Genomic DNA, 22176 nt, shown 5'->3' on the forward strand with positions numbered 1-22176 from the left:
ATCGAGTGCATTTAGGCTTAAGGTTACTGTCGAGATTGACGAATTAGTGTTAGGGTTAGAATCAAGAACATTACCGTTAGAGTTATGGTTAGAATCCAGTGCATTTAGGGTTAGGCTTAGGCTTAGGGTTACGGTGATGTTTAGGGTGAGGGTTAGAATCGAGTGCATTTAAGGATAGTGTTAGGGTTAGAGTTAGGTTTAGGGTTAGCTTTCTTAGAATCGAGGGTTAGGCTTCGGGTTAAGGTTAGTGTTAGGGTTAGGGTTAGAATAAGGCGCAATTTTAGTGTTATGTTTGGGGTTAGGATATGGCTTAGAGTGCATTTAGGGGTAGGGGTAGGAGTAGGGTTAGGATTAGGGTTAAGGTTTGTTGTTAGAATAGAGGTTTAAGGTTAGGCTAAAGGTCAGGATTGCCTTTGGGTTGTAATCGAGTGCATTTTGGGTTAGAGTTAGTGTTGAGATTGACGATTTAGTATTAGGGTTAGAATCGAGCACATTAGGGTTAGAGTTATGGTTAGAATCCAGTGCGCTTAGGTTAGGGATAGGGTTAGGATAACGGTTATGTTTAGGGTGAGGGTTAGAATCGAGTCCATTAAAGGATAGTGTTAGGGTTAGAGCTAGGTTAGCTTTCTTAGAATCGACGGTTAGGGTTAGGGTTAGGATTAGGGTTCGGGTTAGGGTTAGGGTTGGGTTTAGGGTTAGGGTTAGAAGCAAGTGCATATTTATTCTTAAGGTTAGGGTTAGGGTTAGGGTTAGAGGGCATTTAGGTGTAGAAGTAGGAGTCGGGTTAGGATTAGGGTTAGGGTTTTTGTTGGTAGAATTGAGGTTCAGGCTTAGGCTTAGGGTCAGGATTGCCTTTTGGGTTAGAATCGAGTGCATTTAGGGTTACAGTTAGTGTTGAGGTTGACGATTTAGTGTTAAGGTTAGAAACGAGCACATTGGCGTTAGAGTTATGGTTAGAATCTAATGCATTTAGGGTTAGGATTAGGGTTAGGGTTATTAGGGTCAGGGTTTGAATCGAGAGTATTTAAGGATCGTGTTAGTGTTAGAGTTAGGTTTAAGGTTAGCTTTCGTAGAATCGAGGGTTAGGGTTAGGGTTAGGGTTCGGGTTCGGTTTAGAATCGAGCGCATTTTTAGTAATAGCTTTGGGGTAAGCTTACGATTAGAGTGCATTTAGGGCTAGGGGTAGGAGTAGGGTTAGGATTAGGGTTACGGTTTGTGGTGGTAGAATCGAGGTTTAGGGTTAGGCTTAGGGTCAGGATTGCCTTTTGGGTTAGAATCGAGTGCATTCCGGGTTAGAGTTAGTGATGAGATTGATGATTTAGTGTTAGGGTTAGAATCGAGCACATTTAGGGTTAGAGTTATGGTTAGAATTCGTTAGAGTTAGGGTTAGGGGTAGGGGTAGGGTAGGGGTTAGAATCACGCGCATTTTTAGTGTTAGGGTTAGGGTTAGTGTTAAGGTTAGAGTGCATTTAGAGGTAGGGGTAGCAGCAGAATTAGGATTTCGGTTAGGGTTAGTGATGGTAGAATCGAGGTTGAGGTTTAGGCTTAGGGTCAGGATTGCATTTTGGATCAGAATCGAGTGTATTTAGGCTTTGGGTTAGTGTTCAAAGTGACGATTTAGTGTTAGGGTTTGAATCGAGCACATTTAGGGTTAGAGTAATGGTTAGAATTCAGTGCATTTAGGGTTACGGTTAGGCTTAGGGTTAGGGTTAGGGTCAGGGTTAAAATCGAGAGCATTTCAGGATAGTGCTAGGGTCGGAGTTAGGTTTAACGTTCGCTTTCGTAGAATCCAGGGTTAGGCTTAAGGTTAGGCTTAAGGTGAGGGTTAGGGTTAGAATCAGGCGCATTTTTTAGTGTTCTGGTTTTCGTCAGGGTATGGCTTAGAGTGCATTTAGGGGTAGGGGTAGGAGTAGGGTTAGGACTAGGGTTAAGGCTTGTGTTGGTAAAATCGAGGTTTAGGGTTAGGCTTAGGGTCAGGAATGGCTTTTGGGTTAGAATGCAGTGCATTTAGGCTTAGGGATAGTGTTGAAATTGACGGTTTAGTTTTAGCGTTAGAATCAAGCACATTTCGGGATAGAGTTATGGTTAGAATTCGTTAGGGTTACGGTTAGTGTTAGGGTTAAGGGTATGGTTAGAGTGCATTTAGCGGTAGGGGTTGGGGCACGGTTAGAATTAAGGTTAGGGTTAGTGTTGGTAAAATCGAGGTTTAGGGTTAGGCTCAGGGTCAGGATTGCCCTTTGGGTTAGAATCGAGTGCATTTAGGCTTAAGGTTACTGTCGAGATTGACGAATTAGTGTTAGGGTTAGAATCAAGAACATTACCGTTAGAGTTATGGTTAGAATCCAGTGCATTTAGGGTTAGGCTTAGGCTTAGGGTTACGGTGATGTTTAGGGTGAGGGTTAGAATCGAGTGCATTTAAGGATAGTGTTAGGGTTAGAGTTAGGTTTAGGGTTAGCTTTCTTAGAATCGAGGGTTAGGCTTCGGGTTAAGGTTAGCGTTAGGGTTAGGGTTAGAATAAGGCGCAATTTTAGTGTTATGTTTGGGGTTAGGATATGGCTTAGAGTGCATTTAGGGGTAGGGGTAGGAGTAGGGTTAGGATTAGGGTTAAGGTTTGTTGTTAGAATAGAGGTTTAAGGTTAGGCTAAAGGTCAGGATTGCCTTTGGGTTGTAATCGAGTGCATTTTGGGTTAGAGTTAGTGTTGAGATTGACGATTTAGTATTAGGGTTAGAATCGAGCACATTAGGGTTAGAGTTATGGTTAGAATCCAGTGCGCTTAGGTTAGGGATAGGGTTAGGATAACGGTTATGTTTAGGGTGAGGGTTAGAATCGAGTCCATTAAAGGATAGTGTTAGGGTTAGAGCTAGGTTAGCTTTCTTAGAATCGACGGTTAGGGTTAGGGTTAGGATTAGGGTTCGGGTTAGGGTTAGGGTTGGGTTTAGGGTTAGGGTTAGAAGCAAGTGCATATTTATTCTTAAGGTTAGGGTTAGGGTTAGGGTTAGAGGGCATTTAGGTGTAGAAGTAGGAGTCGGGTTAGGATTAGGGTTAGGGTTTTTGTTGGTAGAATTGAGGTTCAGGCTTAGGCTTAGGGTCAGGATTGCCTTTTGGGTTAGAATCGAGTGCATTTAGGGTTACAGTTAGTGTTGAGGTTGACGATTTAGTGTTAAGGTTAGAAACGAGCACATTGGCGTTAGAGTTATGGTTAGAATCTAATGCATTTAGGGTTAGGATTAGGGTTAGGGTTATTAGGGTCAGGGTTTGAATCGAGAGTATTTAAGGATCGTGTTAGTGTTAGAGTTAGGTTTAAGGTTAGCTTTCGTAGAATCGAGGGTTAGGGTTAGGGTTAGGGTTCGGGTTCGGTTTAGAATCGAGCGCATTTTTAGTATTAGCTTTGGGGTAAGCTTACGATTAGAGTGCATTTAGGGCTAGGGGTAGGAGTAGGGTTAGGATTAGGGTTACGGTTTGTGGTGGTAGAATCGAGGTTTAGGGTTAGGCTTAGGGTCAGGATTGCCTTTTGGGTTAGAATCGAGTGCATTCCGGGTTAGAGTTAGTGATGAGATTGATGATTTAGTGTTAGGGTTAGAATCGAGCACATTTAGGGTTAGAGTTATGGTTAGAATTCGTTAGAGTTAGGGTTAGGGGTAGGGGTAGGGTAGGGGTTAGAATCACGCGCATTTTTAGTGTTAGGGTTAGGGTTAGTGTTAAGGTTAGAGTGCATTTAGAGGTAGGGGTAGCAGCAGAATTAGGATTTCGGTTAGGGTTAGTGATGGTAGAATCGAGGTTGAGGTTTAGGCTTAGGGTCAGGATTGCATTTTGGATCAGAATCGAGTGTATTTAGGCTTTGGGTTAGTGTTCAAAGTGACGATTTAGTGTTAGGGTTTGAATCGAGCACATTTAGGGTTAGAGTAATGGTTAGAATTCAGTGCATTTAGGGTTACGGTTAGGCTTAGGGTTAGGGTTAGGGTCAGGGTTAAAATCGAGAGAATTTCAGGATAGTGCTAGGGTCGGAGTTAGGTTTAACGTTCGCTTTCGTAGAATCCAGGGTTAGGCTTAAGGTTAGGCTTAGGGTGAGGGTTAGGGTTAGAATCAGGCGCATTTTTTAGTGTTCTGGTTTTCGTCAGGGTATGGCTTAGAGTGCATTTAGGGGTAGGGGTAGGAGTAGGGTTAGGACTAGGGTTAAGGCTTGTGTTGGTAAAATCGAGGTTTAGGGTTAGGCTTAGGGTCAGGAATGGCTTTTGGGTTAGAATGCAGTGCATTTAGGCTTAGGGATAGTGTTGAAATTGACGATTTAGTTTTAGCGTTAGAATCAAGCACATTTCGGGATAGAGTTATGGTTAGAATTCGTTAGGGTTACGGTTAGTGTTAGGGTTAAGGGTATGGTTAGAGTGCATTTAGCGGTAGGGGTTGGGGCACGGTTAGAATTAAGGTTAGGGTTAGTGTTGGTAAAATCGAGGTTTAGGGTTAGGCTCAGGGTCAGGATTGCCCTTTGGGTTAGAATCGAGTGCATTTAGGCTTAAGGTTACTGTCGAGATTGACGAATTAGTGTTAGGGTTAGAATCAAGAACATTACCGTTAGAGTTATGGTTAGAATCCAGTGCATTTAGGGTTAGGCTTAGGCTTAGGGTTACGGTGATGTTTAGGGTGAGGGTTAGAATCGAGTGCATTTAAGGATAGTGTTAGGGTTAGAGTTAGGTTTAGGGTTAGCTTTCTTAGAATCGAGGGTTAGGCTTCGGGTTAAGGTTAGTGTTAGGGTTAGGGTTAGAATAAGGCGCAATTTTAGTGTTATGTTTGGGGTTAGGATATGGCTTAGAGTGCATTTAGGGGTAGGGGTAGGAGTAGGGTTAGGATTAGGGTTAAGGTTTGTTGTTAGAATAGAGGTTTAAGGTTAGGCTAAAGGTCAGGATTGCCTTTGGGTTGTAATCGAGTGCATTTTGGGTTAGAGTTAGTGTTGAGATTGACGATTTAGTATTAGGGTTAGAATCGAGCACATTAGGGTTAGAGTTATGGTTAGAATCCAGTGCGCTTAGGTTAGGGATAGGGTTAGGATAACGGTTATGTTTAGGGTGAGGGTTAGAATCGAGTCCATTAAAGGATAGTGTTAGGGTTAGAGCTAGGTTAGCTTTCTTAGAATCGACGGTTAGGGTTAGGGTTAGGATTAGGGTTCGGGTTAGGGTTAGGGTTGGGTTTAGGGTTAGGGTTAGAAGCAAGTGCATATTTATTCTTAAGGTTAGGGTTAGGGTTAGGGTTAGAGGGCATTTAGGTGTAGAAGTAGGAGTCGGGTTAGGATTAGGGTTAGGGTTTTTGTTGGTAGAATTGAGGTTCAGGCTTAGGCTTAGGGTCAGGATTGCCTTTTGGGTTAGAATCGAGTGCATTTAGGGTTACAGTTAGTGTTGAGGTTGACGATTTAGTGTTAAGGTTAGAAACGAGCACATTGGCGTTAGAGTTATGGTTAGAATCTAATGCATTTAGGGTTAGGATTAGGGTTAGGGTTATTAGGGTCAGGGTTTGAATCGAGAGTATTTAAGGATCGTGTTAGTGTTAGAGTTAGGTTTAAGGTTAGCTTTCGTAGAATCGAGGGTTAGGGTTAGGGTTAGGGTTCGGGTTCGGTTTAGAATCGAGAGCATTTTTAGTAATAGCTTTGGGGTAAGCTTACGATTAGAGTGCATTTAGGGCTAGGGGTAGGAGTAGGGTTAGGATTAGGGTTACGGTTTGTGGTGGTAGAATCGAGGTTTAGGGTTAGGCTTAGGGTCAGGATTGCCTTTTGGGTTAGAATCGAGTGCATTCCGGGTTAGAGTTAGTGATGAGATTGATGATTTAGTGTTAGGGTTAGAATCGAGCACATTTAGGGTTAGAGTTATGGTTAGAATTCGTTAGAGTTAGGGTTAGGGGTAGGGGTAGGGTAGGGGTTAGAATCACGCGCATTTTTAGTGTTAGGGTTAGGGTTAGTGTTAAGGTTAGAGTGCATTTAGAGGTAGGGGTAGCAGCAGAATTAGGATTTCGGTTAGGGTTAGTGATGGTAGAATCGAGGTTGAGGTTTAGGCTTAGGGTCAGGATTGCATTTTGGATCAGAATCGAGTGTATTTAGGCTTTGGGTTAGTGTTCAAAGTGACGATTTAGTGTTAGGGTTTGAATCGAGCACATTTAGGGTTAGAGTAATGGTTAGAATTCAGTGCATTTAGGGTTACGGTTAGGCTTAGGGTTAGGGTTAGGGTCAGGGTTAAAATCGAGAGAATTTCAGGATAGTGCTAGGGTCGGAGTTAGGTTTAACGTTCGCTTTCGTAGAATCCAGGGTTAGGCTTAAGGTTAGGCTTAAGGTGAGGGTTAGGGTTAGAATCAGGCGCATTTTTTAGTGTTCTGGTTTTCGTCAGGGTATGGCTTAGAGTGCATTTAGGGGTAGGGGTAGGAGTAGGGTTAGGACTAGGGTTAAGGCTTGTGTTGGTAAAATCGAGGTTTAGGGTTAGGCTTAGGGTCAGGAATGGCTTTTGGGTTAGAATGCAGTGCATTTAGGCTTAGGGATAGTGTTGAAATTGACGATTTAGTGTTAGCGTTAGAATCAAGCACATTTCGGGATAGAGTTATGGTTAGAATTCGTTAGGGTTACGGTTAGTGTTAGGGTTAAGGGTATGGTTAGAGTGCATTTAGCGGTAGGGGTTGGGGCACGGTTAGAATTAAGGTTAGGGTTAGTGTTGGTAAAATCGAGGTTTAGGGTTAGGCTCAGGGTCAGGATTGCCCTTTGGGTTAGAATCGAGTGCATTTAGGCTTAAGGTTACTGTCGAGATTGACGAATTAGTGTTAGGGTTAGAATCAAGAACATTACCGTTAGAGTTATGGTTAGAATCCAGTGCATTTAGGGTTAGGCTTAGGCTTAGGGTTACGGTGATGTTTAGGGTGAGGGTTAGAATCGAGTGCATTTAAGGATAGTGTTAGGGTTAGAGTTAGGTTTAGGGTTAGCTTTCTTAGAATCGAGGGTTAGGCTTCGGGTTAAGGTTAGCGTTAGGGTTAGGGTTAGAATAAGGCGCAATTTTAGTGTTATGTTTGGGGTTAGGATATGGCTTAGAGTGCATTTAGGGGTAGGGGTAGGAGTAGGGTTAGGATTAGGGTTAAGGTTTGTTGTTAGAATAGAGGTTTAAGGTTAGGCTAAAGGTCAGGATTGCCTTTGGGTTGTAATCGAGTGCATTTTGGGTTAGAGTTAGTGTTGAGATTGACGATTTAGTATTAGGGTTAGAATCGAGCACATTAGGGTTAGAGTTATGGTTAGAATCCAGTGCGCTTAGGTTAGGGATAGGGTTAGGATAACGGTTATGTTTAGGGTGAGGGTTAGAATCGAGTCCATTAAAGGATAGTGTTAGGGTTAGAGCTAGGTTAGCTTTCTTAGAATCGACGGTTAGGGTTAGGGTTAGGATTAGGGTTCGGGTTAGGGTTAGGGTTGGGTTTAGGGTTAGGGTTAGAAGCAAGTGCATATTTATTCTTAAGGTTAGGGTTAGGGTTAGGGTTAGAGGGCATTTAGGTGTAGAAGTAGGAGTCGGGTTAGGATTAGGGTTAGGGTTTTTGTTGGTAGAATTGAGGTTCAGGCTTAGGCTTAGGGTCAGGATTGCCTTTTGGGTTAGAATCGAGTGCATTTAGGGTTACAGTTAGTGTTGAGGTTGACGATTTAGTGTTAAGGTTAGAAACGAGCACATTGGCGTTAGAGTTATGGTTAGAATCTAATGCATTTAGGGTTAGGATTAGGGTTAGGGTTATTAGGGTCAGGGTTTGAATCGAGAGTATTTAAGGATCGTGTTAGTGTTAGAGTTAGGTTTAAGGTTAGCTTTCGTAGAATCGAGGGTTAGGGTTAGGGTTAGGGTTCGGGTTCGGTTTAGAATCGAGCGCATTTTTAGTATTAGCTTTGGGGTAAGCTTACGATTAGAGTGCATTTAGGGCTAGGGGTAGGAGTAGGGTTAGGATTAGGGTTACGGTTTGTGGTGGTAGAATCGAGGTTTAGGGTTAGGCTTAGGGTCAGGATTGCCTTTTGGGTTAGAATCGAGTGCATTCCGGGTTAGAGTTAGTGATGAGATTGATGATTTAGTGTTAGGGTTAGAATCGAGCACATTTAGGGTTAGAGTTATGGTTAGAATTCGTTAGAGTTAGGGTTAGGGGTAGGGGTAGGGTAGGGGTTAGAATCACGCGCATTTTTAGTGTTAGGGTTAGGGTTAGTGTTAAGGTTAGAGTGCATTTAGAGGTAGGGGTAGCAGCAGAATTAGGATTTCGGTTAGGGTTAGTGATGGTAGAATCGAGGTTGAGGTTTAGGCTTAGGGTCAGGATTGCATTTTGGATCAGAATCGAGTGTATTTAGGCTTTGGGTTAGTGTTCAAAGTGACGATTTAGTGTTAGGGTTTGAATCGAGCACATTTAGGGTTAGAGTAATGGTTAGAATTCAGTGCATTTAGGGTTACGGTTAGGCTTAGGGTTAGGGTTAGGGTCAGGGTTAAAATCGAGAGAATTTCAGGATAGTGCTAGGGTCGGAGTTAGGTTTAACGTTCGCTTTCGTAGAATCCAGGGTTAGGCTTAAGGTTAGGCTTAGGGTGAGGGTTAGGGTTAGAATCAGGCGCATTTTTTAGTGTTCTGGTTTTCGTCAGGGTATGGCTTAGAGTGCATTTAGGGGTAGGGGTAGGAGTAGGGTTAGGACTAGGGTTAAGGCTTGTGTTGGTAAAATCGAGGTTTAGGGTTAGGCTTAGGGTCAGGAATGGCTTTTGGGTTAGAATGCAGTGCATTTAGGCTTAGGGATAGTGTTGAAATTGACGATTTAGTTTTAGCGTTAGAATCAAGCACATTTCGGGATAGAGTTATGGTTAGAATTCGTTAGGGTTACGGTTAGTGTTAGGGTTAAGGGTATGGTTAGAGTGCATTTAGCGGTAGGGGTTGGGGCACGGTTAGAATTAAGGTTAGGGTTAGTGTTGGTAAAATCGAGGTTTAGGGTTAGGCTCAGGGTCAGGATTGCCCTTTGGGTTAGAATCGAGTGCATTTAGGCTTAAGGTTACTGTCGAGATTGACGAATTAGTGTTAGGGTTAGAATCAAGAACATTACCGTTAGAGTTATGGTTAGAATCCAGTGCATTTAGGGTTAGGCTTAGGCTTAGGGTTACGGTGATGTTTAGGGTGAGGGTTAGAATCGAGTGCATTTAAGGATAGTGTTAGGGTTAGAGTTAGGTTTAGGGTTAGCTTTCTTAGAATCGAGGGTTAGGCTTCGGGTTAAGGTTAGTGTTAGGGTTAGGGTTAGAATAAGGCGCAATTTTAGTGTTATGTTTGGGGTTAGGATATGGCTTAGAGTGCATTTAGGGGTAGGGGTAGGAGTAGGGTTAGGATTAGGGTTAAGGTTTGTTGTTAGAATAGAGGTTTAAGGTTAGGCTAAAGGTCAGGATTGCCTTTGGGTTGTAATCGAGTGCATTTTGGGTTAGAGTTAGTGTTGAGATTGACGATTTAGTATTAGGGTTAGAATCGAGCACATTAGGGTTAGAGTTATGGTTAGAATCCAGTGCGCTTAGGTTAGGGATAGGGTTAGGATAACGGTTATGTTTAGGGTGAGGGTTAGAATCGAGTCCATTAAAGGATAGTGTTAGGGTTAGAGCTAGGTTAGCTTTCTTAGAATCGACGGTTAGGGTTAGGGTTAGGATTAGGGTTCGGGTTAGGGTTAGGGTTGGGTTTAGGGTTAGGGTTAGAAGCAAGTGCATATTTATTCTTAAGGTTAGGGTTAGGGTTAGGGTTAGAGGGCATTTAGGTGTAGAAGTAGGAGTCGGGTTAGGATTAGGGTTAGGGTTTTTGTTGGTAGAATTGAGGTTCAGGCTTAGGCTTAGGGTCAGGATTGCCTTTTGGGTTAGAATCGAGTGCATTTAGGGTTACAGTTAGTGTTGAGGTTGACGATTTAGTGTTAAGGTTAGAAACGAGCACATTGGCGTTAGAGTTATGGTTAGAATCTAATGCATTTAGGGTTAGGATTAGGGTTAGGGTTATTAGGGTCAGGGTTTGAATCGAGAGTATTTAAGGATCGTGTTAGTGTTAGAGTTAGGTTTAAGGTTAGCTTTCGTAGAATCGAGGGTTAGGGTTAGGGTTAGGGTTCGGGTTCGGTTTAGAATCGAGCGCATTTTTAGTAATAGCTTTGGGGTAAGCTTACGATTAGAGTGCATTTAGGGCTAGGGGTAGGAGTAGGGTTAGGATTAGGGTTACGGTTTGTGGTGGTAGAATCGAGGTTTAGGGTTAGGCTTAGGGTCAGGATTGCCTTTTGGGTTAGAATCGAGTGCATTCCGGGTTAGAGTTAGTGATGAGATTGATGATTTAGTGTTAGGGTTAGAATCGAGCACATTTAGGGTTAGAGTTATGGTTAGAATTCGTTAGAGTTAGGGTTAGGGGTAGGGGTAGGGTAGGGGTTAGAATCACGCGCATTTTTAGTGTTAGGGTTAGGGTTAGTGTTAAGGTTAGAGTGCATTTAGAGGTAGGGGTAGCAGCAGAATTAGGATTTCGGTTAGGGTTAGTGATGGTAGAATCGAGGTTGAGGTTTAGGCTTAGGGTCAGGATTGCATTTTGGATCAGAATCGAGTGTATTTAGGCTTTGGGTTAGTGTTCAAAGTGACGATTTAGTGTTAGGGTTTGAATCGAGCACATTTAGGGTTAGAGTAATGGTTAGAATTCAGTGCATTTAGGGTTACGGTTAGGCTTAGGGTTAGGGTTAGGGTCAGGGTTAAAATCGAGAGAATTTCAGGATAGTGCTAGGGTCGGAGTTAGGTTTAACGTTCGCTTTCGTAGAATCCAGGGTTAGGCTTAAGGTTAGGCTTAAGGTGAGGGTTAGGGTTAGAATCAGGCGCATTTTTTAGTGTTCTGGTTTTCGTCAGGGTATGGCTTAGAGTGCATTTAGGGGTAGGGGTAGGAGTAGGGTTAGGACTAGGGTTAAGGCTTGTGTTGGTAAAATCGAGGTTTAGGGTTAGGCTTAGGGTCAGGAATGGCTTTTGGGTTAGAATGCAGTGCATTTAGGCTTAGGGATAGTGTTGAAATTGACGATTTAGTGTTAGCGTTAGAATCAAGCACATTTCGGGATAGAGTTATGGTTAGAATTCGTTAGGGTTACGGTTAGTGTTAGGGTTAAGGGTATGGTTAGAGTGCATTTAGCGGTAGGGGTTGGGGCACGGTTAGAATTAAGGTTAGGGTTAGTGTTGGTAAAATCGAGGTTTAGGGTTAGGCTCAGGGTCAGGATTGCCCTTTGGGTTAGAATCGAGTGCATTTAGGCTTAAGGTTACTGTCGAGATTGACGAATTAGTGTTAGGGTTAGAATCAAGAACATTACCGTTAGAGTTATGGTTAGAATCCAGTGCATTTAGGGTTAGGCTTAGGCTTAGGGTTACGGTGATGTTTAGGGTGAGGGTTAGAATCGAGTGCATTTAAGGATAGTGTTAGGGTTAGAGTTAGGTTTAGGGTTAGCTTTCTTAGAATCGAGGGTTAGGCTTCGGGTTAAGGTTAGCGTTAGGGTTAGGGTTAGAATAAGGCGCAATTTTAGTGTTATGTTTGGGGTTAGGATATGGCTTAGAGTGCATTTAGGGGTAGGGGTAGGAGTAGGGTTAGGATTAGGGTTAAGGTTTGTTGTTAGAATAGAGGTTTAAGGTTAGGCTAAAGGTCAGGATTGCCTTTGGGTTGTAATCGAGTGCATTTTGGGTTAGAGTTAGTGTTGAGATTGACGATTTAGTATTAGGGTTAGAATCGAGCACATTAGGGTTAGAGTTATGGTTAGAATCCAGTGCGCTTAGGTTAGGGATAGGGTTAGGATAACGGTTATGTTTAGGGTGAGGGTTAGAATCGAGTCCATTAAAGGATAGTGTTAGGGTTAGAGCTAGGTTAGCTTTCTTAGAATCGACGGTTAGGGTTAGGGTTAGGATTAGGGTTCGGGTTAGGGTTAGGGTTGGGTTTAGGGTTAGGGTTAGAAGCAAGTGCATATTTATTCTTAAGGTTAGGGTTAGGGTTAGGGTTAGAGGGCATTTAGGTGTAGAAGTAGGAGTCGGGTTAGGATTAGGGTTAGGGTTTTTGTTGGTAGAATTGAGGTTCAGGCTTAGGCTTAGGGTCAGGATTGCCTTTTGGGTTAGAATCGAGTGCATTTAGGGTTACAGTTAGTGTTGAGGTTGACGATTTAGTGTTAAGGTTAGAAACGAGCACATTGGCGTTAGAGTTATGGTTAGAATCTAATGCATTTAGGGTTAGGATTAGGGTTAGGGTTATTAGGGTCAGGGTTTGAATCGAGAGTATTTAAGGATCGTGTTAGTGTTAGAGTTAGGTTTAAGGTTAGCTTTCGTAGAATCGAGGGTTAGGGTTAGGGTTAGGGTTCGGGTTCGGTTTAGAATCGAGCGCATTTTTAGTATTAGCTTTGGGGTAAGCTTACGATTAGAGTGCATTTAGGGCTAGGGGTAGGAGTAGGGTTAGGATTAGGGTTACGGTTTGTGGTGGTAGAATCGAGGTTTAGGGTTAGGCTTAGGGTCAGGATTGCCTTTTGGGTTAGAATCGAGTGCATTCCGGGTTAGAGTTAGTGATGAGATTGATGATTTAGTGTTAGGGTTAGAATCGAGCACATTTAGGGTTAGAGTTATGGTTAGAATTCGTTAGAGTTAGGGTTAGGGGTAGGGGTAGGGTAGGGGTTAGAATCACGCGCATTTTTAGTGTTAGGGTTAGGGTTAGTGTTAAGGTTAGAGTGCATTTAGAGGTAGGGGTAGCAGCAGAATTAGGATTTCGGTTAGGGTTAGTGATGGTAGAATCGAGGTTGAGGTTTAGGCTTAGGGTCAGGATTGCATTTTGGATCAGAATCGAGTGTATTTAGGCTTTGGGTTAGTGTTCAAAGTGACGATTTAGTGTTAGGGTTTGAATCGAGCACATTTAGGGTTAGAGTAATGGTTAGAATTCAGTGCATTTAGGGTTACGGTTAGGCTTAGGGTTAGGGTTAGGGTCAGGGTTAAAATCGAGAGAATTTCAGGATAGTGCTAGGGTCGGAGTTAGGTTTAACGTTCGCTTTCGTAGAATCCAGGGTTAGGCTTAAGGTTAGGCTTAGGGTGAGGGTTAGGGTTAGAATCAGGCGCATTTTTTAGTGTTCTGGTTTTCGTCAGGGTATGGCTTAGAGTGCATTTAGGGGTAGGGGTAGGAGTAGGGTTAGGACTAGGGTTAAGGCTTGTGTTGGTAAAATCGAGGTTTAGGGTTAGGCTTAGGGTCAGGAATGGCTTTTGGGTTAGAATGCAGTGCATTTAGGCTTAGGGATAGTGTTGAAATTGACGATTTAGTTTTAGCGTTAGAATCAAGCACATTTCGGGATAGAGTTATGGTTAGAATTCGTTAGGGTTACGGTTAGTGTTAGGGTTAAGGGTATGGTTAGAGTGCATTTAGCGGTAGGGGTTGGGGCACGGTTAGAATTAAGGTTAGGGTTAGTGTTGGTAAAATCGAGGTTTAGGGTTAGGCTCAGGGTCAGGATTGCCCTTTGGGTTAGAATCGAGTGCATTTAGGCTTAAGGTTACTGTCGAGATTGACGAATTAGTGTTAGGGTTAGAATCAAGAACATTACCGTTAGAGTTATGGTTAGAATCCAGTGCATTTAGGGTTAGGCTTAGGCTTAGGGTTACGGTGATGTTTAGGGTGAGGGTTAGAATCGAGTGCATTTAAGGATAGTGTTAGGGTTAGAGTTAGGTTTAGGGTTAGCTTTCTTAGAATCGAGGGTTAGGCTTCGGGTTAAGGTTAGTGTTAGGGTTAGGGTTAGAATAAGGCGCAATTTTAGTGTTATGTTTGGGGTTAGGATATGGCTTAGAGTGCATTTAGGGGTAGGGGTAGGAGTAGGGTTAGGATTAGGGTTAAGGTTTGTTGTTAGAATAGAGGTTTAAGGTTAGGCTAAAGGTCAGGATTGCCTTTGGGTTGTAATCGAGTGCATTTTGGGTTAGAGTTAGTGTTGAGATTGACGATTTAGTATTAGGGTTAGAATCGAGCACATTAGGGTTAGAGTTATGGTTAGAATCCAGTGCGCTTAGGTTAGGGATAGGGTTAGGATAACGGTTATGTTTAGGGTGAGGGTTAGAATCGAGTCCATTAAAGGATAGTGTTAGGGTTAGAGCTAGGTTAGCTTTCTTAGAATCGACGGTTAGGGTTAGGGTTAGGATTAGGGTTCGGGTTAGGGTTAGGGTTGGGTTTAGGGTTAGGGTTAGAAGCAAGTGCATATTTATTCTTAAGGTTAGGGTTAGGGTTAGGGTTAGAGGGCATTTAGGTGTAGAAGTAGGAGTCGGGTTAGGATTAGGGTTAGGGTTTTTGTTGGTAGAATTGAGGTTCAGGCTTAGGCTTAGGGTCAGGATTGCCTTTTGGGTTAGAATCGAGTGCATTTAGGGTTACAGTTAGTGTTGAGGTTGACGATTTAGTGTTAAGGTTAGAAACGAGCACATTGGCGTTAGAGTTATGGTTAGAATCTAATGCATTTAGGGTTAGGATTCGGGTTAGGGTTATTAGGGTCAGGGTTTGAATCGAGAGTATTTAAGGATCGTGTTAGTGTTAGAGTTAGGTTTAAGGTTAGCTTTCGTAGAATCGAGGGTTAGGGTTAGGGTTCGGGTTCGGTTTAGAATCGAGCGCATTTTTAGTATTAGGGTTGGGGTAAGCTTACGATTAGAGTGCATTTAGGGTAGGGGTAGGAGTAGGGTTAGGATTAGGGTTACGGTTTGTGGTGGTAGAATCGAGGTTTAGGGTTAGGCTTAGGGTCAGGATTGCCTTTTGGGTTAGAATCGAGTGCATTTAGGGTTACAGTTAGTGTTGAGGTTGACGATTTAGTGTTAAGGTTAGAAACGAGCACATTGGCGTTAGAGTTATGGTTAGAATCTAATGCATTTAAGGTTAGGATTCGGGTTAGGGTTATTAGGGTCAGGGTTTGCATCGAGGGTATTTAAGGATCGTGTTAGTGTTAGAGTTAGGTTTAAGGTTAGCTTTCGTAGAATCGAGGGTTAGGGTTAGGGTTAGGGTTCGGGTTCGGTTTAGAATCGAGCGCATTTTTAGTATTAGGGTTGGGGTAAGCTTACGATTAGAGTGCATTTAGGGTAGGGGTAGGAGTAGGGTTAGGATTAGGGTTACGGTTTGTGGTGGTAGAATCGAGGTTTAGGGTTAGGCTTAGGGTCAGGATTGCCTTTTGGGTTAGAATCGAGTGCATTCCGGGTTAGAGTTAGTGATGAGATTGATGATTTAGTGTTAGGGTTAGAATCGAGCACATTTAGGGTTAGAGTTATGGTTAGAATTCGTTAGAGTTAGGGTTAGGGGTAGGGGTAGGGTAGGGGTTAGAATCACGCGCATTTTTAGTGTTAGGGTTAGGGTTAGTGTTAAGGTTAGAGTGCATTTAGAGGTAGGGGTAGCAGCAGAATTAGGATTTGGGTTAGGGTTAGTGATGGTAGTATCGAGGTTGAGGTTTAGGCTTAGGGTCAGGATTGCATTTTGGATCAGAATCGAGTGTATTTAGGCTTTGGGTTAGTGTTCAAAGTGACGATTTAGTGTTAGGGTTTGAATCGAGCACATTTAGGGTTAGAGTAATGGTTAGAATTCAGTGCATTTAGGGTTAGGGTTAGGGTTAGGGTTAGGGTCAGGGTTAAAATCGAGAGCATTTCAGGATAGTGCTAGGGTCGGAGTTAGGTTTAACGTTCGCTTTCGTAGAATCCAGGTTTAGGCTTAAGGTTAGGCTTAGGGTGAGGGTTAGGGTTAGAATCAGGCGCATTTTTAGTGTTCTGGTTTTCGTCAGGGTATGGCTTAGAGTGCATTTAGGGGTAGGGGTAGGAGTAGGGTTAGGACTAGCGTTAAGGTTTGTGTTGGTAAAATCGAGGTTTAGGGTTAGCCTTAGGGTCAGGAATGGCTTTTGGGTTAGAATGCAGTGCATTTAGGCTTAGGGATAGTGTTGAAATTGACGATTTAGTTTTAGCGTTAGAATCAAGCACATTTCGGGATAGAGTTATGGTTAGAATTCGTTAGGGTTACGGTTAGTGTTAAGGTTAAGGGTATGGTTAGAGTGCATTTAGCGGTAGGGGTTGGGGCACGGTTAGAATTAAGGTTAGGGTTAGTGTTGGTAAAATCGAGGTTTAGGGTTAGGCTCAGGGTCAGGATTGCCCTTTGGGTTAGAATCGAGTGCATTTAGGATTAAGGTTACTGTCGAGATTGACGAATTAGTGTTAGGGTTAGAATCAAGAACATTACAGTTAGAGTTATGGTTAGAATCCAGTGTATTTAGGGTTAGGCTTAGGCTTAGGGTTACGGTTATGTTTAGGGTGGGGGTTAGAATCGAGTGCTTTTAAGGATAGTGTTAGGGTTAGAGTTAGGTTTAGGGTTAGCTTTCTTAGAATCGAGGGTTAGGCTTCGGATTAAGGTTAGTGTTAGGGTTAGGGTTAGAATGAGGCGCAATTTTAGTGTTATGGTTGGGGTTAGGGTATGGCTTAGAGTGCATTTAGGGGTAGGGGTAGGAGTAGGGTTAGGATTAGGGTTAAGGTTTGTGTTGTTAGAATAGAGGTTTAAGGTTAGGCTAATGGTCAGGATTGCCTTTTGGGTGGTAATCGAGTGCATTTTGGGTTAGAGTTAGTGTTGAGATTGACGATTTAGTATTAGGGTTAGAATCGAGCACATTAGGGTTAGAGTTATGATTAGAATCCAGTGCGTTTAGGTTAGGGATAGGGTTAGGATAACGGTTATGTTTAGGGTGAGGGTTAGAATCGAGTCCATTTAAGGATAGTGTTAGGGTTAGAGCTAGGTTAGCTTTCTTAGAATCGACGGTTAGGGTTAGGGTTAGGATTAGGGTTCGGGTTAGGGTTAGGGTTGGGTTTAGGGTTAGGGTTAGAAGCAAGGGCATATTTATTGTTAAGGTTAGGGTTAGGGTTAGAGGGCATTCAGGTGTAGGAGTAGGAGTCGGGTTAGGATTAGGGTTAGGGTTTTTGTTGGTAGAATTGAGGTTCAGGCTTAGGCTTAGGGTCAGGATTGCCTTTTGGGTTAGAATCGAGTGCATTTAGGGTTACAGTTAGTGTTGAGGTTGACGATTTAGTGTTAAGGTTAGAAACGAGCACATTGGCTTTAGAGTTATGGTTAGAATCTAATGCATTTAGGGTTAGGATTCGGGTTAGGGTTATTAGGGTCAGGGTTTGCATCGAGGGTATTTAAGGATCGTGTTAGTGTTAGAGTTAGGTTTAAGGTTAGCTTTCATAGAATCGAGGGTTAGGGTTAGGGTTAGGGTTCGGGTTCGGTTTAGAATCGAGCGCATTTTTAGTAATAGCTTTGGGGTAAGCTTACGATTAGAGTGCATTTAGGGCTAGGGGTAGGAGTAGGGTTAGGATTAGGGTTACGGTTTGTGGTGGTAGAATCGAGGTTTAGGGTTAGGCTTAGGGTCAGGATTGCCTTTTGGGTTAGAATCGAGTGCATTCCGGGTTAGAGTTAGTGATGAGATTGATGATTTAGTGTTAGGGTTAGAATCGAGCACATTTAGGGTTAGAGTTATGGTTAGAATTCGTTAGAGTTAGGGTTAGGGGTAGGGGTAGGGTAGGGGTTAGAATCACGCGCATTTTTAGTGTTAGGGTTAGGGTTAGTGTTAAGGTTAGAGTGCATTTAGAGGTAGGGGTAGCAGCAGAATTAGGATTTGGGTTAGGGTTAGTGATGGTAGAATCGAGGTTGAGGTTTAGGCTTAGGGTCAGGATTGCATTTTGGATCAGAATCGAGTGTATTTAGGCTTTGGGTTAGTGTTCAAAGTGACGATTTAGTGTTAGGGTTTGAATCGAGCACATTTAGGGTTAGAGTAATGGTTAGAATTCAGTGCATTTAGGGTTACGGTTAGGCTTAGGGTTAGGGTTAGGGTCAGGGTTAAAATCGAGAGCATTTCAGGATAGTGCTAGGGTCGGAGTTAGGTTTAACGTTCGCTTTCGTAGAATCCAGGGTTAGGCTTAAGGTTAGGCTTAGGGTGAGGGTTAGGGTTAGAATCAGGCGCATTTTTAGTGTTCTGGTTTTCGTCAGGGTATGGCTTAGAGTGCATTTAGGGGTAGGGGTAGGAGTAGGGTTAGGACTAGGGTTAAGGCTTGTGTTGGTAAAATCGAGGTTTAGGGTTAGGCTTAGGGTCAGTAATGGCTTTTGGGTTAGAATGCAGTGCATTTAGGCTTAGGGATAGTGTTGAAATTGACGATTTAGTTTTAGCGTTAGAATCAAGCACATTTCGGGATAGAGTTATGGTTAGAATTCGTTAGGGTTACGGTTAGTGTTAGGGTTAAGGGTATGGTTAGAGTGCATTTAGCGGTAGGGGTTGGGGTACGGTTAGAATTAAGGTTAGGGTTAGTGTTGGTAAAATCGAGGTTTAGGGTTAGGCTCAGGGTCAGGATTGCCCTTTGGGTTAGAATCGAGTGCATTTAGGCTTAAGGTTACTGTCGAGATTGACGAATTAGTGTTAGGGTTAGAATCAAGAACATTACCGTTAGAGTTATGGTTAGAATCCAGTGCATTTAGGGTTAGGCTTAGGCTTAGGGTTACGGTGATGTTTAGGGTGAGGGTTAGAATCGAGTGCATTTAAGGATAGTGTTAGGGTTAGAGTTAGGTTTAGGGTTAGCTTTCTTAGAATCGAGGGTTAGGCTTCGGGTTAAGGTTAGTGTTAGGGTTAGGGTTAGAATGAGGCGCAATTTTAGTGTTATGGTTGGGGTTAGGGTATGGCTTAGAGTGCATTTAGGGGTAGGGGTAGGAGTAGGGTTAGGATTAGGGTTAAGGTTTGTGTTGTTAGAATAGAGGTTTAAGGTTAGGCTAATCGTCAGGATTGCCTTTTGGGTTGTAATCGAGTGCATTTTGGGTTAGAGTTAGTGTTGAGATTGACGATTTAGTATTAGGGTTAGAATCGAGCACATTAAGGTTAGAGTTATGGTTAGAATCCAGTGCGTTTAGGTTAGGGATTGGGTTAGGATAACGGTTATGTTTAGGGTGAGGGTTAGAATCGAGTCCATTTCAGGATAGTGTTAGGGTTAGAGTTAGGTTAGTGTTAGCTTTCTTAGAATCGACGGTTAGGGTTAGGGTTAGGATTAGGGTTCGGGTTAGGGTTAGGGTTGGGTTTAGGGTTAGGGTTAGAAGCAAGGGCATATTTATTCTTAAGGTTAGGGTTAGGGTTAGGGTTAGAAGGCATTCAGGTGTAGGAGTAGGAGTCGGGTTAGGATTAGGGTTAGGGTTTTTGTTGGTAGAATTGAGGTTCAGGCTTAGGCTTAGGGTCAGGATTGCCTTTTGGGTTAGAATCGAGTGCATTTAGGGTTACAGTTATTGTTGAGGTTGACGATTTAGTGTTAAGGTTAGAAACGAGCACATTGGCGTTAGAGTTATGGTTAGAATCTAATGCATTTAGGGTTAGGATTAGGGTTAGGGTTATTAGGGTCAGGGTTTGAATCGAGAGTATTTAAGGATCGTGTTAGTGTTAGAGTTAGGTTTAAGGTTAGCTTTCATAGAATCGAGGGTTAGGGTTAGGGTTAGGGTTCGGGTTCGGTTTAGAATCGAGCGCATTTTTAGTATTAGGGTTGGGGTAAGCTTACGATTAGAGTGCATTTAGGGCTAGGGGTAGGAGTAGGGTTAGGATTAGGGTTACGGTTTGTGGTGGTAGAATCGAGGTTTAGGGTTAGGCTTAGGGTCAGGATTGCCTTTTGGGTTAGAATCGAGTGCATTCCGGGTTAGAGTTAGTGATGAGATTGATGATTTAGTGTTAGGGTTAGAATCGAGCACATTTAGGGTTAGAGTTATGGTTAGAATTCGTTAGAGTTAGGGTTAGGGGTAGGGGTAGGGTAGGGGTTAGAATCACGCGCATTTTTAGTGTTAGGGTTAGGGTTAGTGTTAAGGTTAGAGTGCATTTAGAGGTAGGGGTAGCAGCAGAATTAGGATTTCGGTTAGGGTTAGTGATGGTAGAATCGAGGTTGAGGTTTAGGCTTAGGGTCAGGATTGCATTTTGGATCAGAATCGAGTGTATTTAGGCTTTGGGTTAGTGTTCAAAGTGACGATTTAGTGTTAGGGTTTGAATCGAGCACATTTAGGGTTAGAGTAATGGTTAGAATTCAGTGCATTTAGGGTTACGGTTAGGCTTAGGGTTAGGGTTAGGGTCAGGGTTAAAATCGAGAGCATTTCAGGATAGTGCTAGGGTCGGAGTTAGGTTTAACGTTCGCTTTCGTAGAATCCAGGTTTAGGCTTAAGGTTAGGCTTAGGGTGAGGGTTAGGGTTAGAATCAGGCGCATTTTTAGTGTTCTGGTTTTCGTCAGGGTATGGCTTAGAGTGCCTTTAGGGGTAGGGGTAGGAGTAGGGTTAGGACTGGCGTTAAGGTTTGTGTTGGTAAAATCGAGGTTTAGGGTTAGCCTTAGGGTCAGGAATGGCTTTTGGGTTAGAATGCAGTGCATTTAGGCTTAGGGATAGTGTTGAAATTGACGATTTAGTTTTAGCGTTAGAATCAAGCACATTTCGGGATAGAGTTATGGTTAGAATTCGTTAGGGTTACGGTTAGTGTTAGGGTTAAGGGTATGGTTAGAGTGCATTTAGCGGTAGGGGTTGGGGTACGGTTAGAATTAAGGTTAGGGTTAGTGTTGGTAAAATCGAGGTTTAGGGTTAGGCTCAGGGTCAGGATTGCCCTTTGGGTTAGAATCGAGTGCATTTAGGCTTAAGGTTACTGTCGAGATTGACGAATTAGTGTTAGGGTTAGAATCAAGAACATTACCGTTAGAGTTATGGTTAGAATCCAGTGCATTTAGGGTTAGGCTTAGGCTTAGGGTTACGGTGATGTTTAGGGTGAGGGTTAGAATCGAGTGCATTTAAGGATAGTGTTAGGGTTAGAGTTAGGTTTAGGGTTAGCTTTCTTAGAATCGAGGGTTAGGCTTCGGGTTAAGGTTAGTGTTAGGGTTAGGGTTAGAATGAGGCGCAATTTTAGTGTTATGGTTGGGGTTAGGGTATGGCTTAGAGTGCATTTAGGGGTAGGGGTAGGAGTAGGGTTAGGATTAGGCTTAAGGTTTGTGTTGTTAGAATAGAGGTTTAAGGTTAGGCTAATCGTCAGGATTGCCTTTTGGGTTGTAATCGAGTGCATTTTGGGTTAGAGTTAGTGTTGAGATTGACGATTTAGTATTAGGGTTAGAATCGAGCACATTAAGGTTAGAGTTATGGTTGGAATCCAGTGCGTTTAGGTTAGGGATTGGGTTAGGATAACGGTTATGTTTAGGGTGAGGGTTAGAATCGAGTCCATTTCAGGATAGTGTTAGGGTTAGAGTTAGGTTAGGGTTAGCTTTCTTAGAATCGACGGTTAGGGTTAGGGTTAGGATTAGGGTTCGGGTTAGGGTTAGGGTTGGGTTTAGGGTTAGGGTTAGAAGCAAGGGCATATTTATTCTTAAGGTTAGGGTTAGGGTTAGGGTTAGAGGGCATTCAGGTGTAGGAGTAGGAGTCGGGTTAGGATTAGGGTTAGGGTTTTTGTTGGTAGAATTGAGGTTCAGGCTTAGGCTTAGGGTCAGGATTGCCTTTTGGGTTAGAATCGAGTGCATTTAGGGTTACAGTTAGTGTTGAGGTTGACGATTTAGTGTTAAGGTTAGAAACGAGCACATTGGCGTTAGAGTTATGGTTAGAATCTAATGCATTTAGGGTTAGGATTCGGGTTAGGGTTATTAGGGTCAGGGTTTGAATCGAGAGTATTTAAGGATCGTGTTAGTGTTAGAGTTAGGTTTAAGGTTAGCTTTCATAGAATCGAGGGTTAGGGTTAGGGTTAGGGTTCGGGTTCGGTTTAGAATCGAGCGCATTTTTAGTATTAGGGTTGGGGTAAGCTTACGATTAGAGTGCATTTAGGGCTAGGGGTAGGAGTAGGGTTAGGATTAGGGTTACGGTTTGTGGTGGTAGAATCGAGGTTTAGGGTTAGGCTTAGGGTCAGGATTGCCTTTTGGGTTAGAATCGAGTGCATTCCGGGTTAGAGTTAGTGATGAGATTGATGATTTAGTGTTAGGGTTAGAATCGAGCACATTTAGGGTTAGAGTTATGGTTAGAATTCGTTAGAGTTAGGGTTAGGGGTAGGGGTAGGGTAGGGGTTAGAATCACGCGCATTTTTAGTGTTAGGGTTAGGGTTAGTGTTAAGGTTAGAGTGCATTTAGAGGTAGGGGTAGCAGCAGAATTAGGATTTGGGTTAGGGTTAGTGATGGTAGAATCGAGGTTGAGGTTTAGGC

This window comes from Notamacropus eugenii, chromosome 6 (assembly GCF_028372415.1).
Source record: "Notamacropus eugenii isolate mMacEug1 chromosome 6, mMacEug1.pri_v2, whole genome shotgun sequence".
Taxonomy (NCBI): domain Eukaryota; kingdom Metazoa; phylum Chordata; class Mammalia; order Diprotodontia; family Macropodidae; genus Notamacropus; species Notamacropus eugenii.